The sequence below is a fragment of the Pteropus medius genome, unplaced genomic scaffold, assembly GCF_902729225.1.
Source record: "Pteropus medius unplaced genomic scaffold, Ma_sr-lr_union100, whole genome shotgun sequence".
Classification (NCBI taxonomy): domain Eukaryota; kingdom Metazoa; phylum Chordata; class Mammalia; order Chiroptera; family Pteropodidae; genus Pteropus; species Pteropus medius.
Genome location: NW_024350927.1, coordinates 10038618 through 10057112, shown reverse-complemented (window position 1 = coordinate 10057112; position 18495 = coordinate 10038618).

Below are 18495 nucleotides of genomic sequence, written 5' to 3'. Positions count from 1 at the left end.
CCCTGTGCCACTCTCTGCATCCCTCCTCTGCCTCAGTGAGGACTGGTCATGGGGAGCCACTTGGTCCCCTTTCCAAAGCCCTTGGAAGCGTACTGACTCTTGTCAGCCCAGGGAGGTGTGTTACCAGATGACTTCTACAAAGGTGCAACCCAGCCTTGCCTTTAAACCCTCCAGGCCACCAGTTCCCTGGGCTCTAGGACATGCACCTCAGAAAAGAACACGGGGCGGGTACAAGGCACTTGCGGGGCTGAAGGACCCCCAGCCCTCCCTGTGACCGCAGATGGCTAGCTGTGCCTCCAGGAACCAGCCTTTGCTGGTGGGGCAGAGCAGCTCCCCAGCAATCGCACGCGTGCTTCGCAGATAAATGAGCGCGGTGCCTCTTTTTTTTTACGATCTTTTTTAACAGGTGAGAACATTTGAATCAGGCAGTTTTGTCAGAAGCATTAGGTTTTCCGGTTAAAGCTGTAGAGGTTGAAGAGGGGACTGTGTTGCGCCATGGCCCCCGTGTCCTGCTGGCGGGTCCCTCCGTGCGCTGTTCCATAGCGGAGGCGTGATTCATACTCTTCCTGGCGCATTAACGTTTTCTGCTCGTCTGGAACGACTCTCTCAAAGCCTGGACCTACAGGTGATGCCTCTTTTTAGTGTATAAAAAGTAAGTCCTTCAGGGTCCGCCAGCTCTTCCTGCTCTTCAGGTGATCCTTCAATTACACGGCACGTAGGGCCGTGCATTTGGCACTGAGTGAAGACACGTGCAGTCCTCCCGTGCGTGTGCACGCACAGACAGCCACCCTTTCTCCTCCCCAGTCCTGTGCTTCGTTCCGGGCTATTTCCCACGGAAGGGAGAGGACAAGTGTGGACTGGCGGGAATCCATTTGAAGAGAAAACGAATGTAACTGCCCTCTGTTGAGGAAGAAAAAACAAAGCGATACCGTATGAAACACCTAACCTGTCTCATTTTTACGGAAATTGGTTTTATAATAAGCTGGCTTCAGTGGTTTTACCTGGGAATCCTCCAGAGCTCAGTTCTCACAAACCAGGGGCTGACTGCCGCGAGCCACGGTTCGCTTTATGGCTGGTTATGGTTAGTGTCAGTTTGTAGACACGCCGCTGGGCTTGAGCCTGACCATGGCTCTGGCTTCTCCATGCCACCCAGAGTTTACCATCCTGAAGGGGCTCTTGACCTATGTCCACAAACACGCTCTGCTCCCCCCACCCCCTTTCCCACCCTGGTAACCTGGTGTTTCCAGCCCCTCAGCTGCTCAGGTCCGGCACCCAGGGCCATCTTTGACCCCTCTCCTCCCTCTCCCTCCCTCTTCCCTTCTCCTCCTCCTCCTCTCCTTCCTCCAGCTCCCACCTCCCCACCCCCCCACCTCCCTCACATCCATTCAGTAGCTGTTTCTGCTGATCCTAGGCTGCAGGCCTCACAGCTGGTCCCCCTTCTCCTCTTGCTGTCCCCTTATGACTGATGGCCCAACGCCCTGCTAAAGCCCCTCAGGGCCTCCTAGCTTCTGGGATCAGACCAGTGGTCTCATTGTGACCTGCAAGGCACATAGCAGGTGCTCAATGAATGTCTGTCGCATGAACATGTAGGAAGCCCTGCGAGGCTGCCCCACCCCCACCCTCCTCCAGACTCGTCAGGCCCCACCGCCCTCCCGCTCACTGTCCACACTGTGCCTTTACCCCTCCCGCTCGCTGTCCACGCCGAGCTCCCCTCTTCTGAGCCCTCCTCCCGCACAGTTAGCACAGTTTCCTTCCACCCTGCACACACTGTGCCTCTGCCTGAAAGTTGCCTCTAGCCCACCCGCCCCCACACGCACCCATTTTGCCCGGTGATTCTGTTCTTCAAACCTCAGCTCAGCCGCAGTCTCATGTCCTGGGGGGAAGGGGCATTATCGGATATGTCCCCTACCCCCGAATTAAATCTGCCCGTTTTTCACTTTTAGCATTCTGCACGTTTCCTTGCCACGGTGGCAGGTGGGCTCTCTGCTCCCCCTGCCTCCCGGAGCGGGGCACCTTCATTCCTTCATCCCCTCGTTCAGCGTGTTTGCTGAGTTCCTGTGTGCGGCCCAGACCTAGCTAGGCCGAGGGTCACAGTGGAGGTGGGCTCGAGCCAGAGGCCAGGCCTGCCTTTCGCATGCTTTTAGTCCTGTGTATGTGCATATGCATGTGTACATGTGTGTGTGTGTACATGTGTGTGCGTGTGTGCATGTGTGTGTGTGTGTGCACCTGCGTGCGTGGTGAAGGGCGTTGGTATAACAGTCACAGGAATAACTGTAAATGCGCAAAAGGGAGCACCCCAGGGAAGAAGCCACATCATGGAGCTTGGGTGTAGACCTGCTGGGGACGTTAGGTAAGGAGGACTTCCTGAAGGAGGCGGCAGTAGACCCAGCCCCTTCCAGGCCCAGCAGGAGGGGACAGGCAGGAGCTCAAGGAGGAACCGACATCCAGCCGAACCCCCTCACCACTGGCGGAGGAGCCATTCTGGAATTTTCTCCCTGTCCCCCACCTCCCAGGCCACCACGGGGGGGGTTCTCATCACCTTTGTGGTCGGACCCCACGTGGTTGTGACCTCCTTGGAGGTGGGGCGGGACTGGGTTACGCTCCCAAGCGTGGTTCCGGAACCCAGCACGGCGGCTGGGATGTGCTGGGACATGCGGGGAAAGTGTTCGCTCAGGGGACGGGTGGCGGCGAGAATACCCACAAGGAGGCTGAGGACTGAGGGTTCAGAGGACACTTCTCGCCCGTGAGTCTCGTTCCCCGTCACGCGTCGCTGCGGCCGCAGCTTGGCGCCTGCCTTCCACAAACACCGCCGGCCCACGGGAGAGTCGAACAGAATTTTCAGCCGATGCACGGTCAGCAGATGCATCGGCTGGGGCCGCCCGGGGTCTGGAGCGTGTCCCATCACCGCCAGCAGACGGTGACCTGCATGATGAGGGAGTGTCGCATGTCCTGAGGGGGTGGGGCATTATCGGATATACCTCTTCATATTTAAAAGAAAGATGTGACAGTTCTTTCTAAAAGCGGGAGAAAACCACAAGCAAAGCTCGCGGCGGGACGTGGAGCGGCAGGGCTCCCTCTTGTGGCTGGTGGGGACGCGACATGGGGCAGCCGCTTTGGAAGGCCGTGTGGCGGATTCTTACACAACGAAACGCTCTCTCGCCATAGGATCCAGCAGTCACGCCCATGGCATTTACCAAGGGAGCCGAAAACTTATGTCCGCACAAAAACCCGCACGTGGGTGTCTACAGCAGCTCTGCTCATATTTGCCAAAACTTGGAAGCAACCAAGGCGTCCTCCGGTGGGTGACGGGTGAATAGACTGTGAGTCCATCCGGACAGCAGAATATTATTCAGTGTTAAAAGGAAATGAGCAATCAAATCATAAAAAGACGTAGAAGGACATTAATTACATATTACCAAGTGAAAGCAGCCAACTTGAAAAGGCCACACACTGTACGGCTCCAACCCTGTGACGTTCTGGGCAAGGCGAAACCGTGGCGACAGTGAAAAGGTCGGTGGTTGTCAGGGTGCGGCGGGGGAGGGGTGGCCAGGCAGCGAAGCCGCTCCATGTGATGCTGTCATGGTGGACACGTGTCCTGATACACTTGTCTGAGCCCCTAGAAAGTACAACGCCAGGAGTGGGCCGTGCCGTAGGCTGTGGACTGAGCGATGATGATGTGTCAGTGCGGGTTCGTCAGCTATAACAAACGTTCCGTCTGGGGGGGCTGTTGGTAGTCAGGGCGCTGTGCGTGGGGCAGGGGGGCGGGCATGTCAGAAACCTCTGTACCTTCCCCTCAATTTCGCTGTGAACCTCAAACTGCTCTAAACAAAGTCCACTATACACGTGATAAATTTCAGAATAGACTTTTCAGTGTGTGCTTTTTATCGACCTGGATGAGGTTTTCCTTCGTGGCTTCCCGTGCCCTTCCGCCTGGCTCAGGTGGCTCTCACAGGACAGACGTCTGCTGCTGGAAAGGTCTGGTTCCTCACAGGAGCCGACCCCTCACAAACTTGCCAAGGTCCTAGTGGGCGAGGTGTCTTTAGGACACGGAGGCTGCACAGAACGTGCAGGTGTGTGCCGGCAGGACCCGGGGACACAGCCAGAGCACTGCCGTAGCCCTCGGGAGGCGCCGACGGGTCCGACGGGCCACCGGCTGAGCAGCGCACGGGCTCGCGGGGTTCGATTGGCAGCAGCGCTGACACTGGGGTTTAAGCGTGTAGAAAACGTCAACACGCAGGACGCAGGGGAAGCGGGGGAGGGGCCGCGTGCCCTTCACAGTCCCTTCCCAGAGCTCTCGCCGATGGCTAAACGTCACTGGGATTTCTGTAGCCTACTTCGCAGGCTAACCAAACAGTCTGTGACATTAGAATGTTGGCAAACAATGGGCCATTTTCTGCTTCAAATCTCCTACGACCTGCTGGGGACAGGGTACAACCATGCGGGGAGGTGACGTGTGCTCACAGCCCTGTGAGTTGTGATTGCTAGAGGGCCGTTATCACGCCAGACTCCACGGGCTTCGGAGACCGGAGGTGGGCCCGACGGCACCCCCAGGCTCAGGCTCCTTCCATCCCACCTTTGCCCCTTTGCAGGGGACCCAGGGTTCCTCATTCGGGGGGTTCCTCATTCAGAATTTCTTGACACCGTTCCATTCTTGGGTTTTGCCTTTTACCTGCAAATAACTGTGTGCGCTCTAAACATCTGATTGCGCTTGTTTTTATTGATAACGACTCGAAATCATTTCGGTGAAGTGGTCAGGGTATGAATGTAGACAAAAGGAGTCCACAGGCGGCCACCACATCCCGCCAACTTTGGAGACACGCCGAATCGCCAGTGGCTGTCTCCCGACCCTCAGCACGCTGTCACGGTGTCACCAGCCCTCCGTTCCATTCATCAAACATCTCTGGAGCCCTTGGCGCTGCTCCATCACCTAAAAAATATTGCAGGCGATTCAAACGGCTCGTGCCCGGACGACAAGGGACGTAGTTCCTGCCGATGGGGCCTGTGACTTCGGAGGGTCAGAAGGTGCGTGGGAAGCAAAGGGGTCTCCTCGCCTTGGTTCCCACACAAAGAACATACTGATTTGGGTAGCAGTGAAACTGCACTCAGAACGGAACACCGAAACCACGGGCTCCGCCATCACCCCGGCACAGTGCCTGGCTGGGTCACGGCTCGCGTGGAGCTGCTCGCTCTGCGGGGGACAGGGGGACCAGAGTTGCAACGTCCTTTGACTATAAAGCCTGGGATTCGCACAGCCCAGACAAGGCCACATTTCCAGCTTGATGAAGAAAATGCCACTCTGGGAACCTCTGGGCAGGTGGGAGGGAAGCCACGAAGACGAAAGGTGGGGTGCCGAGTGTCCCCTCCCCCCCAGACCCCCGGCGAGTGGGTGGCGCTGTGGGAACAGGCTCACGGTCACGTCAGACCAGAGGGAGTGGGTGGCGCTGTGGGAACAGGCTCACGGTCACGTCAGACCAGAGGGAGTACAGACTGTGACAGGGCGTGGAAATTAGTCTCACAGCGGATTTATCCTGCTGCCCACGTGCACATGCCACCGCGTCCCATTGCCCTTTTGGCTCCTGTGGCTAACCGTCAGTGTGACGATCGTTGACTGATGGCTGCTTCCCCTCCCCCCGCCCCACCCCCCGGCCCGGGTGGCCCTCTAACGAATGGTACGTGGGCCGTGCATGGGAATGGTCAGTTCTCTGGGTGCTACCTGGGCTCAAGATTTCGTCTCATTGAAACCCTGGCATTGTAGGACATGCCGCCACCCACATTGCGGACAGCCACCCCGGAGAAGGCATGGTGGTGGCTCTGCTGGGTCTCACTGGTGTCACGTGGTGGCAGGACAAGGACCCGATTAGGACCTGGAACAACAGACCTCACATCCAGGCCCATCCCGCTGGGGCCTCGCAGAGCTCGGTTCGTCAGATTCTGGATCCAAGGAGCTTTCTCGGGGCTGCAGAGACGTGCGCGGTGCTGCGTGCTCCCAGCTGTCAGTACGGGCGTGCGGGCCCCGGGAGGGGACAGCGGGGGCAGCCAGGAGGGCGCCTTCCCAGCAGCTTTCCTACCACTTCGAGGATGAGCCGGCAGCACACACAGCCCTGGTGTCAGCGATGGGGGCAGGAGGGTCTGCGCCAGCAGCACTGGCTCTGCAAACGAGGTGAGGTCACGGGGACCCCCACTTCAGCACCGCATTGCTAGCTTCGGGCAGGGGAGGGCTTCGGTAGAGAGCGGGCTAACTCACAGAAACGTACTGGCACGCGTCTGCGGGTGGCCGGGAGAGGCTGCTCCGAGTGAACTGGGGCCTCAGGGGAGCCGGAAGGGCCTGCTACCCCCCGCCTGGGTTGGCGGGGGTCTGCCTACTCCGTGGGCGCAGAGAGCAGAGTGGCCAGTGGGCAGCCTCCGCTCACTCGCCCGCTGCTCTGCGGAGGAATCCCCGCACCCATGGGGGGTGTCTGCCTGCTCACGTCCCCGTCACACTGCTGCCTGAGAATCCAGAGCAGACTCAGGCCGAGGCGGTGACATGACGGGTGCACGGCGCTGTGTGTAGATGTGAGTGGTGTGGCCGGGGACACCTGTGGCCCCGTCACAGCAGCTAACAGGTGTGAGCTAACGTCGTGAACATACGCTTGCTTCTCAGGGGGTGCCTTGGCCAAGCCTGCCCGCCCCCCAGTCTCTCCTGGCTGCTTAATGAAATGCTTTCACCTTGTCCTGCTCAGGCTGAGCCCCCTCCTGCCTCCTTGCAAAGTCCGCAGGAACGGCAGGTAGGCCCTGCTCTGTTCTCTGGCCTCCACACATGGCTCTTGGTTCGTGGGGTGTTGGCTCGGGGACAAGGAACAGCTAACAGCCTTGTTGAGGGCTTATGCCTGAGCCATCTGGAGTTCTTGGACATTTCCAAGTAGATGCAGTTGGCCTGAACTTGGAGGTGAAAAGGATGTGCACATCCCCTTGGATGTGCCGGTCCTGGGTATGTAGCTTGTGTCCCAGAGATGGGTTTGTAGCAGATCAGGATGCCGGGCAAGGGCACACACCCTCACCTCTCTGCCCGTGTCTGTGTATGTGCGTGCTCACACACACACACGCGCGTGCACATGCACATGCATGCGCACACGCGCACACGCACACACCGTGAGGGTTGAGTAACCGCGAAGTTAGAGGATGCCACCCACGCAAGGCCTTGCTTCGGCTGGGTGTCCCCAGACCACCCTCAGGCCTGCCTGTTCTCGGGGACACGCAGAACCCACCCAGAGCTGCTGTGCTCACGGGTCGAGTTTCTCACAGGGAAAGGATGCAGATTCAAAGCAGCCACAGGAAGACACGCACGCATGGACAGAGTCCTGGAGTTGTTCCCGGAGGAGCCCCTTGTCCCCTCTGCAGGCAGTCAGGACCTGGCACCCTCCCGGCACCCACATGCGACAGCATGCATGGAGGACCGCCAGCCCGGCAAGGCCCCCTGAGCCACTGTGTCCCGTATCCTCACTACGTAGGACTCCTATACATGATTAATGGTCAATTGGTTGATGATTGATTGATTGATTGATGATTAGTTGCCTACATGTGGATCTCAGTCTTCAGGTGACTGATACCTGTGACCCAAAGCCCCATGCTAACTCACGAGGTCGGGCATTCTGGCGGCCAAGTCCACCCTAAATAAGATCACCAGGTGCCGCTGTCTCCCACCCTACACCCCATTACTGGACTATCCAGGGGGACCCAAACCTCCAAGAAACAGATGCTGCTATGAGTCAGGACATCTTAGAGGTGACTGCTGGAAGCAGGGGACAAAAGCCAGATTAAATTTTTACCCCCCTCCACACACACAGAGAACGTGAAATTAGACGTTTTCCCAGCGGGGCTGTCACCCCCACTTCCTTAGGCTGGGCAGAACGTTATCTCCTTCTTCCTGACTTCTGTCGAATTCCCAGAAACTAATGCCTATTGTACGTACCTGACGGTAGAGAAAAGGTTTTATAGAACATTTTTTTTTTTCTCTCGGGGAAAAGAAGAGGCACCCTGGCATTTTCTCAGCGAGAGCAATGCAACGTCCTTTTGAATAATTTTTTTTACTAAAAGTTTTTTATCCTGTTGCTGTGAGGATGCAATCTTCCAGCGGACAGGCACACAGATAACGGCGTTTGAATACTTGTGCTGCTTGGAGTGAGGCCAGAGACGGGCCGGGGGCCACCGTAGTGACTGGTGAAGTGACCCCGCTGTCTTACCACGATGCCGAAAACGCGTCCCCGGGCCGTGGTGCTCAGACTCATCCCTCCCTAGGACCACAGGGAACCCAGGCAGGCCCTTCCCTCTGACTTGACCCCGAGCGATCCGGCCACTCACCCAGACCTGACGCCTGCTTTCCTTGTCTAGTGGGGAATTACCTGTGTCCTCAAAGAGGCGATGTTCTTTTTAGTGGCCATTCACTCCCTGGAGTTTTAAGCAACCTGTCTGAAGGCCAATAAGGCCCTGTTTGCTCCATGCACGGTGGCACCTGAGCTAGTGGCTACCCGACACCCATAGGACAGAGCATTCTGTCCCAATGGTGACGTTCTGGGTTTGAGGGGCTCAGCGGGGTTTTCTCCGGAAATTGTCCTTTAAGCTTTGCAGCCAGGACACTCGGTGTCCGTGTCTTCGACTCCGGGGAGGGGCAGGGCTGCTCTTGTGGTCTGGAGGTCCAGACTTTCCCGCGGGCCATCTCATGATCACCTTATGAGGTAGATTCCCTCATGCCTGGGGAAACTGAGGCAGGGAGCGGGGCTGTAACTTGCCCAAGGCCACGGAGCACGGAGGATGTGGCATCGGGGTCTGGAGGCAGGTGGCCCTCACTCCACCACCTGGGGCTCTGCAGGGAGCGGGTGGGGCTGAGTGCTGAGCATTGCTGCAGGTCGGGTGGCCCTCTGCAAAGCCTTCCCCTTGGCCTCCTCACCCAATGAGTCTGCAGTCTCGGTCCCCGACACCAGGGGGCAGGACGAGACCGGAAACGGCAGCTGGCAGCTCGCAGCCCCTTGGCTGGGCAGCGTCACCAAGGCCAGCGCAGGGCAGGACCTGCTCTGTGGGAGGGAGCGTCGGCTAGGTGGACGGGCAGGTGAGAGACAGGGAAAGTGGCTTTTTTTCTGACAACTTTCAGAACCCTCTGCTTGGAGCCGGCAGCCGTGACTTCTCTAGAAAATGCGGGTTTTCGGCTTCTCTGGTTCCCAGCTCCTTGGTCAGTGGCAGGGAGTGAAATCAGTGTATTCGGATGGAGTTAGCCAGAGGCGACAGCTGCTTTCAGCTCTGAGTTCATCACCAGAGGGGCTTGCCTGCTGGCCGGTGCTGGCAAGGACACCGTGTCCACCTGCCCAAGGAGACCTCCACCTGCCCTCTGGTCTGGGGACGAAGCTGCTCCGCTGTGATCTGCACAGGCTCTGTGCTCAGTGGTGGGGCTTCCTGGTGACATGGGTGTCATGCCTCCGCTGCCTGGAGGCTTGTCCCCCGCTGGTCTCTTTTTGCTCAGGGGGGCCTCTGTGTGCATTTGCGGGAGCTCATCCCCTTCCCTGAGCTCTTCAGGTGGCACTCGCTGGGGCGGACTGTCCCACCAGGCCAGCCGAGCTGGGCTCCCGCGTCCACAGAGACCCAGTGGGTCCCATGAGGATTTAAGGCTCAGAGTGAGGTTGGTTGGACCTCTCTCCCGCTCCTGACCCCAGACTCCCGGGGACTTCTTCCAGAAAATACCCGTTCTTTTGCGGGGTCACCAGTGAATCATGCTGGGGAGAGGGAGCATGGGACCTGCTTGTCTGATCCCTCATTCTCCGAGGGGAAGAGGGAGTTGTGACTAAGCCTGGGACCCCCCCCTGGGTGCGTCCCTGTGTCCCCGTCCCTGTGTCCATCCACCCGTCTCCCGGTGCGGGGGCAGAGAGGTCAACCGCAGACTCCCGTTTCCTGCAGGAACTGAGGCTGCTGGGGTGTCAGGGAGCCCGGGAAAGCGTTGGGAGCAGAACCGAAGCAGAGGCCAGACATGGAGGGCCGTCTCGGGCCAGCTGCTGCCATGGAGTTGGGGCCGCCCGGCTGCCAACGCAAACACAGATGTGGGCACGGCTTCTCCCATCCGGGTCGCCTGTCTGCGGGCTCACCAGGCGGAGGCAGAGTGTGCCTCTGATCTCAGAAAATGCTGTGGACCCAGCCTGGGGACAAGCGTTCCCTCTGTGCTGCTCCCATACCCCCGGGGGGACTCACCAGCTCAGCCTCACTCACTGGCATGACGCGCCAGGCCGCGGTGCTGATGGCTGGTCCTGAGTCCTCACCCGTGAGTCTTCTGCCAGCTCTGCGTGTCTGGTCCCCACTGGGCTGAGACGCCGTGTGACGTGGCTTTGGCAGAGATGCGGTTTCTCCCCTTACCGGTGATGGCGGCTTCACAGCTCCTCAGGGGCCAGTGTCTGTTCCCACCGCAGACCCACCTCCCTGAACCCACTCTGGGCCCCAGTGAACGGGTCTCCTTGGTGACCCCCATGGCACGAAGTTCCTGCCTCTGCTGCTGGACTGTGTCTAGGCCGGAGGGCGAGCCTGGGTGACCTCGTGCATACGTGTCATCTCGCCTGTCGCCCTGGAGAGCCTGACTCCTGTGACACGGCAGGGCACACTGGCGTCCCTCGTGGGCGTGGGCGAGCTCCGCACGGTCACATGCGCAGGGACAGCTGTACGCGGTGACTGTGTGGTCACAGTTTGCTGGAGAAAAATGTTTCGGATGCGAGACCGCGTCGCCGATGGCTGTCAGCTGGGCCTCCCGTCCCCAGGAGTCTCCTTGGCGAGCCATCATCAACCCCCACGTGTAACCCGGGGGAAGGCTGGCACTGCCCCGCCACACACACAGAGGTTCAGGCCACCTCATCCCAACTTCCTCCCCTCGTCGACCGATGCCACACTTAGTCTGCGGTGGTCCCTGGACCCCTCGACGACGCACGAAAACCTCCAGAGAGGGAAAAGACAGGCGGGGCTCTCGCTCGTCACTGCGAAGGGCCCAGTGGTCCTTCCTTCCGTCCCTCACCCCCGGCCCACCGCCATTTTGCAGCCGCCCCCTCCCCACTTCTCCGGCGGACCCCCTGTCACTCCCGAGGATTAGACGCCTTCCTCTCTGTCACCCCAGCAGGGCCAGGGCTGGAACCTGCCTCCCAGGTGGGTGGGGTCGGCCAGCGGGAGGAAGTGGTGGGGTCTGGGGCGGCGGCGAGTCAGGGGCCGTGGTTCTCGGGGATCCTGGCGGGCCGACGTGCTGGTGCCCGGAATCGGTGGCTTCGTCAGCACGGGGTTGGGCGCAGGAAATGTGGCGCCTGGAGCCAAAGCTCGAGCCGGAGTCCGGCCCGTGCCGCTTACCGTCCGCGTGGCCCAGGGACACGTTCGAATCCCCGGGTCCTTTATTGTATTCGGTAAAATGCTGATGACAACACTTTCCATGGCGGTTTCCGGAATCGACTGGAGCGATGAACGAGCAGGTGCGCTGCGGCCCGAGGCGCCGGACGCGGAGGGGCCCGTCACGGCGGGCGGCGTCGACGCGCACGTCCTTGCGCGCTGGCGCCTCGGCGTCGGGGTGGGCGGGGCGAGCGTCGGGTGGGTGGAGCGAGCGTCGGGGTGGGTGGGGCGAGTGTCAGGGTGGGCGGGGTCGGGCACCCCACGGCGGCGGTGGCTCCGGGGCCGCGGGGACAGCCGCAGCCTCCAGACCCTTGGCTGCTGAGGACCCCGTGGGGAAGGAATCGGGGTCCTGGCCGTGGCCCACATCCTGCCTCTGACCCCTTCCAGACTTAAGTTTTCCTTCCTATGCGTGTATTCGAGGGAAATAGGATATAAAAAATCTCTAAATAAGCCTAAAAGAGCTTTTCCAAGAATTCTGAAGCGGAGCGGGCCGCGGTAAGGAGCCAGCTGCTCCGTTCTTCCCGTGGGTCCAGACGGGTCTGAGTTACGAGCTTAGCTGTGCAGCTAAACGGCCGTGTGGACTCCACCCCGTTACTCGGTCCCCTGGGTGCCTCAGTACCCTTCTCTGACAGTCAGGAGAATGGGCTTATGATGCCGGGCTGTGGGTGAAAAGGAGAAGCCTTTTCAGGAGAGGCGACAGGCCATGGCCCGTCCCCATTCTCTTCACGCCCAAGGCGGCTTCGGTCTCGTGCTCCACGCGGGGACAGAAGGCAGGCGGCAGCCCCGGGCCGGGCCTCCACGCGCCAGCTACCTGGGAATGTGTTCCAGCCGCCACCGTGAGCCAGGACGTGGCTGGGGCAGGTAGGTCAGGCCTGGGTTATGCGCTCCTTGGCAGCTGGGGTGCCCCAGCATGCTAGATGCCAGTGACAGATGGGGGGTCCCCCTGGGAGAGGGCACTATGTGCTGGGTGCCCGGACATGAAAGTCTACTATGCCTGCTTCTGTGTGGACAAGGCACGTGTGGATTCAGGGGACAGTTCTCCTTTCCCTCCCTCCCTCCCTCCCATTTAGGGCCACTCACTCTTTGGAACTATCCAGGCTAGGTCAGAATGTGCAGACAAGAATGGGGGTGCCGGCATTCTGGGGTCCCCTCGGGCAGGGGCGAGGAGGCCTCCTGTCTGGCAGAGACGGGCTCAGGCAGTTTCTGTCCAAGGGAGGTGTTCTCTGCTGCGTTGCTATGTGAAGGGTGCCCAGGAGCACCTCTGGGTCACACTGCCCGCTTCACGTCCCCGGGACCCGGGACTTAAGCTCCTATTTTGGGATAGGACGTGGGCTTCTGCGTCTGAGGCACAGAGAGAGCCCCCGGAGGCCTTTCCCTGACACCCATGAGCAGATTTCCTGTGACGCTCTAGAACGGATTCCAGGTAGATTCTCGTCCAAAAATACCCATTGCGAACAGCCCGGGACGCTGGTGTGATGTCAGATCACGACAAGCTGCCGACAGGACGCAGAGGGTCGGGGCTTACTTCCAGGCTCGCCACCCCGGGACTCGCCAAAGAGGCAAAGAGTCTGGCCCAGGAGACAGAGTGGCTTGGGCTCCCCAGACTCCCTGATTGCCCCTCTCCCATCCCGGACCCCATCAGGCGGTCTACCAGCCCTCGCCACTCTCTGTGGCTTTGCTGCCCTCTGGGCCTCCTACTTGGTCGGAGAAAGCCTGTGTATGCCAGGACGGCCGGCCCCTGCAACCGTGTAATCCCAGCCCACGGCCGGCAGCTGCTTCCATAGAGACGACCTCTCTCTCTCCAAATAGGGCAGAAAAGTCATCTGCGTCATGGCACCTGTCTTTCTTCAGAGCTGTAGCGGCAGATGGTGATGCTGCTCCCTGTTCAAGGACGTGACCCTGCGTTGGTGGCCTTGGCTGGGGAGCGGGGCGGGGGCAGGCTTACCTAGAGACCCCTAGATTCTCTGGCCACTTTACCTTGTGAGCTAGGCAACTGCTGGCAAGGTGACCACGGGATGCCACGAAGCAGGGGCTGAGTGACCCTTGGGGACCGTGTCTGCTTAGATTCCAGGGGAGAAAGATCCACAGAGAAGCCACCTTCCACACACTGAAATGGGCTGCTGCCAGCTCCTCTGCCCACGGGGGCTGGGGGGACACGGAGGCAGAGACGCCCGGTGCCTGGTCCCAGGGGCGCTTTTGGCCACTTAGGAAGAATGGCTCTCTCGTCACCTCCATTTCTAGGAATTGCTCTGGGCAACTTCTCAGCCTGCTGTCTAGTTTTGGGGCCCTCGCCCCATGAACACAGGTAGGCTGGGTGAACTCTGCAAGTCCGAGGGTGACAGGTACCTTGTGCCACGCCCACTGCCTCCTCCCCAAGTGTTTACCGGTGGGCACTTTCTCCTGCCAGTTTCTGCAGGTTTGGGGTGACTACGGGCACTGTGCCCCAAATTCTTTGGCACGAGCGCTTCAGAACTGCACGTTTTGGTGTACAGGTCCTACCTCCGTTAACAGCGTTTCACGGCACCAGCGAACCCTTCCTCCCGCTTTTCGCTGTGTGAAGTAGAAGATGCTGTGAGGGTGAATGTGGTGTCGGTGTGAGGCCCCCCGAGGCGGCGGCCTGGGCGTGGCGACCGCGTGGGCGTGGCGGCTGCGCGGGCAAGCCAGCTGCTGCGCCGGCGCGGCTCTCTGCTCTTCCTGGTGCCCGGTCCGTGTCCTTCCCACCGCAGTAAACCTGTTCTGTCCTCCGTGGAAACGGAGGATGTCGGTTGCAGACGCATTTTTCCCGAAGGTGTCGCAGGCCACCGCAGGCTCAGCGTCCCCTCGTGGCCCTCGCCAGCTCCGGCGGCGGTGATGCAGGGATCCTCGTGTGCACAGACTTTTCCCTGCCTGCCACCTACCTGCCCGAGGCGGTGGGCTCCGGGAGCGCAGGGAGCAGGTCTGTTTCGCTAATCGCGAAGGCTCAGCAGCGCCGAACAGCGGCATCGCTTTAGAAGTATTTGTGGGACAATGACGATGAAGACGAGCATTTTAATGGTATTCGTAGTGGTTTCCTTCGAAAACCTTTTCACTGTAAAGAGAAAAAGGCACCAACGGGAAAGAGTTTAGCTCCACGGGTGATTGTTAGGAACCCCCCTCCCCCACGAAGACTGGGGGGCGGGGTCGGTCTCCCCCATTGTTTTACATCTGGTAGGTCTCATTTTTCCAGTCTCTTTTAGCCGCAGGTTCCACGCCCGCCCCTTCCTTCCCCTCGCTCTTCATCCGCGAGGGACCCGGGCTGCCGGGCCGGGGAGCAGCCTCCGCTTCTGGCTTTGCCGACGGCGCCCGCACGGTGCTGGTTTTCACGCCCCCGCCGTCCCAGAGACTTTGGCAAATGGCAGCACAAACTGGAAACTCGATCAGACCCCAGTGTGGTCCCTTCAGCAAGGCTGCAGGTGGTGCTGGGGTTTTTCATCAGAGGACACAGGTCTGAGTTCGCGCTCTTTAGATGTAAGAAGATGTGCTGGGTGGAATCGTGTCCCCCCAAACGTGTCCGAGTCCCAACCTCGGGACCTGGGAATGGGACCTTATTTGGATATGGCGTCTTTCAGATGGAATCGCGTTAAGACGAAGTCCTACCTGATGCGGTGAGCCCTACCTCGGTGCCTGGCGTCCTCACGAGACGGGAGGGTTGGGCACAGACAGGCAGCAAGGAGAACGCACTGCAGAGATGCAGGGAAGAGGCCGTGTGAGGCAGGCAGAGATCGGGGCGACGTGGCCACGAGCCAAGGCTGGCGGGGCCCGCCGGGGGCTGGGAGAGAGGCCTGGGCAGGTTGGGCCTCATACACCAGGGGGAGCCGGCCCTGCACACCTGGGTCTGACTGCTGGGCCCGGAGCCCTGGAGCCCCCACTGTTCCGCGAGGCAGTGCAGAGCGAAAGGTGGCAGCCAGACGTTTCTATTCCAGTCCCGTTCCTGCCACCGAGCCGCTGGGGACCCGGGACCAGCCACTCGACCTCTCCGTGCCTCAGCCTCCTTATCAGTCACGTCTGGGCAGCCTGAGTCCCCAGCGCTAAGACCGCATGAGGAGAAAATGAGCAATGCTCGCGAAGCCGCTGGAAGCGTCTGGCACGGGGGACGCTATCGTCCCCGTTTGCGGCTGGGGAAGTGGGGCGCGCGGACGCGGCGACTCGCCCAAGGCCACCGAGGCCTCCGGCCGCCTGGACGCAGGCCCGGCTCTCGGGCACGGGCGCCCACTCCCTTGACCACTGTCCCTTCTGCGTCCCGGGATCACATACCTGGAGACGGCCCGCCTGGGTCCTCATTCTCCGCAGGACGGGTCAGGGTTTGGGCCGAATCGCTCATCGTCACGCAGTGTGGGTTACCGGGCAGGCCCGGCGGGAGGGATGAGAGACAGACGCAGGCCGAGAGCCGGTCATGCGAAGCGGGTACCAGGCCTGGGCTTTGTCCTAGGGGAGGGAACGTGCCTTCCGGACACCTAGCTTTTTACAGGCACATGAGACAATCAGCCTTGACAAGTGTTGGGCACCGCACAGTGTGTGGGAGTGCCAGGGCCCAGCACCAGGGGCCCTGGGTGGGCGGGGTGGGGGGGCGTGTCATAGCCCATGGCCTGGGACGAGTCTGCGGGAAGCCGGGTCTGGGTGTGGCATGCTGGCTGGGAGAAGGGGGTGGCCCTCTTCCAGGTGGCCTGTGGTCCAGGTCATCTGGGGACAGTCTGGGGATGGACGATGGCTTATGTAAGACACTTGCAGAGTTGGGAGCATTAAGAAGAAGCTTGGAATCATGCAGACACGGAGGCTGCTGTGAGGCCACCCTCCCAAGGAGGGCTTTGCGGGGGAGGCTCAGGGCCAGCAGTGCGGTCTGGAACTTCCGGACGCCTCCCTGCTCCTTCCTGTCCCTCGTCGTCCGCCAGGCCCTCATCTCACATGCACCCACCCCTGCCAGGGCAGCGGCCCCACAGTTTCCCAGACGATTCCATCAGCAGCGTCTCTGCGTCTGGCGGTGCCCGGCACGGTAGACAGGTGACTTCCCCTGCTGTCAGCAACTGGGGACAGCACAGGGGACAACAGGGCGGCCCAAATCCCCCACTGCTGGGAGAGCAGGGCCACTCAGAGAGGGCTCTTGGCCGCGCTGCATCAGCGGTCTCCCGGGCAACCCTACGCCAGTGGCTGCCCACGCCTCCGGTCCCCTCCCTAGGCCACGTCCACAGCCCGCGGTGCCCATCCCAGCCCCAAGCGTGGCCATTGGCAGTCACCTGGGCCGGCCCCCAGGCCTCCATTCCCCAGGCATCCAGGCCAGAGCCCACTGAGTCACCTGCACCCTGCTCCCCCTCCCAGCCCCATAGAGCCAGCCCCCTAAACAGCCCCTGAGTCTGCGGCCTCCATCCTGGACGGCCTCTGCCTCTCTCATGGGTTCCTGAGTTACACCGAGCTGTGGGCACATCTGCCTCCAAGTAGGTGACAAATGCCTTTCCTTGCTGGGACCATGGGGACCAGCTTGTGACAGGTGTTCGATTCACGCCGAGTGCCCCGCCCCGTGGAGATGGGCTCTCCGGCCTCGCCGCCTCCTTCCGAGGGGTGCGGGCTGTGGACACACCACCACTCATGGTCATTACCGTGACACGCCGTTGTCCTGACTTTACAAACAAGGACTGGGGCGCCTGCCCAAGGCCACGGGGCAGGGAAGTGGTGGGCGGCGGGCCTGAAGCCGGGTGGCCTGGAGAACTCGGGGACGGGCGGGGGGCAGTGTTGGCCGAATGGCGGGGGAAGCAGGGAAGAGGAGGCCCTTGCATCAGCTTCCCATGGCTGTTGCAGCGAACGACCACAGACGTGGGCTGAAAGCAACACTCACGTGTCCTCTGTGGTCTGGAGGCCGGAAGTCTTGACCAGGTCCTCGGGGCTGGCCCCCCGGAGGCTCGCGGGAGAATCGGTTCTTTGCTTTTCCAGCTTCTAGAGGCCACCCACATTCTTTGGCTCGTGGCCCTGTCCACCGTCTTCGAAGCCAGCAGAGTGGCATCTTCTCTCTGGCTGAGACCCCAACGCCTCCCTCCTGGAAGGACCTCGTGATGATGTTGGACCCACCCAGGTAATCCAGGGTCATCTCCCACCTCAAGGTCCTTAGCTTAATCACACCGGCAAAGCCCTTCCTGCCACGTAAGGTGACACATTCACGGGTTCTGGGGATTAGAACCGGGACACCTCCGGGGGCCATCATTCAGCTGACCGCAGCCCCTGTGGGCCTTGCCGGAGCGGTGACCGGGTCCTTGCTGTTCAGAGGGGGCAGGGAGGACACGCCTGGCTCCGAGCCGCCTCTCAGACTAGCAGACATGGGACTCGCTTACACAGAAAGGCCAGCCCGCCCCAGCCTCCCCCCGAGGCGCCCACGAAGGCGGCGCGTTTTTCAGCTTTGCGGAGGAGATAGAAACTGCATCGGACTGTGGAAGCTGCTGCCCGCGACATCTGACTGTGACAGAGGGGCTGCTTTGCAGAAGGCTCATTAAAAATGAAAACGCGATGTAATTCCCAGCAAACTTCAACGACTGGAGCGCGTGTGGGTGGATGAATATTGCATGCCGCCGTTTATTAAGTCAGTTCCTACTGTCGGCACCTCTCCGAATGCCTCCGGGTGGTCTCAGCTGGGACACCGAGGGGGAGCCCCGCTCCCGGCCACACCCGCGTGTGGAGAGCAGACGGCCCACGGTTCTCGGGGCCATCCGTGGGCCCAGCTGCGAGGCACCGGGGGCCTGGGCTGCCCCTGGTGCGGCTTCCAGCTCAGCAGTGATTTTGGGAACTGGGAAGAAGCAGTGAGCAGAGAGGGGAGAGCCTGGAGCGGCCGCCGGTGGCTTTGTTTTCCTTGGCGAGGGAAATCGGGGCCGGGCAGTTTGAGAATGCAGCTGTGCCCGCTCCTCCTCCTGGCAGACGTGCGGAGGCCGGTGGGGCCCCGCGGTGCAGGCTGTGCTGGCAGTGGGGAGGCCCCCCGAGCACCATTTGTAATGCGTCCGCGGAGGCACGGGGACACGGGACCCTGTCACGGGCTGGCTCTCACGCCCCTTCTCTGCTTGACTTCCCACCCCCAACGCTGCAGGCATGAAGAGCAACCTCTGCCGCAGGAAGCTGCACACAGGA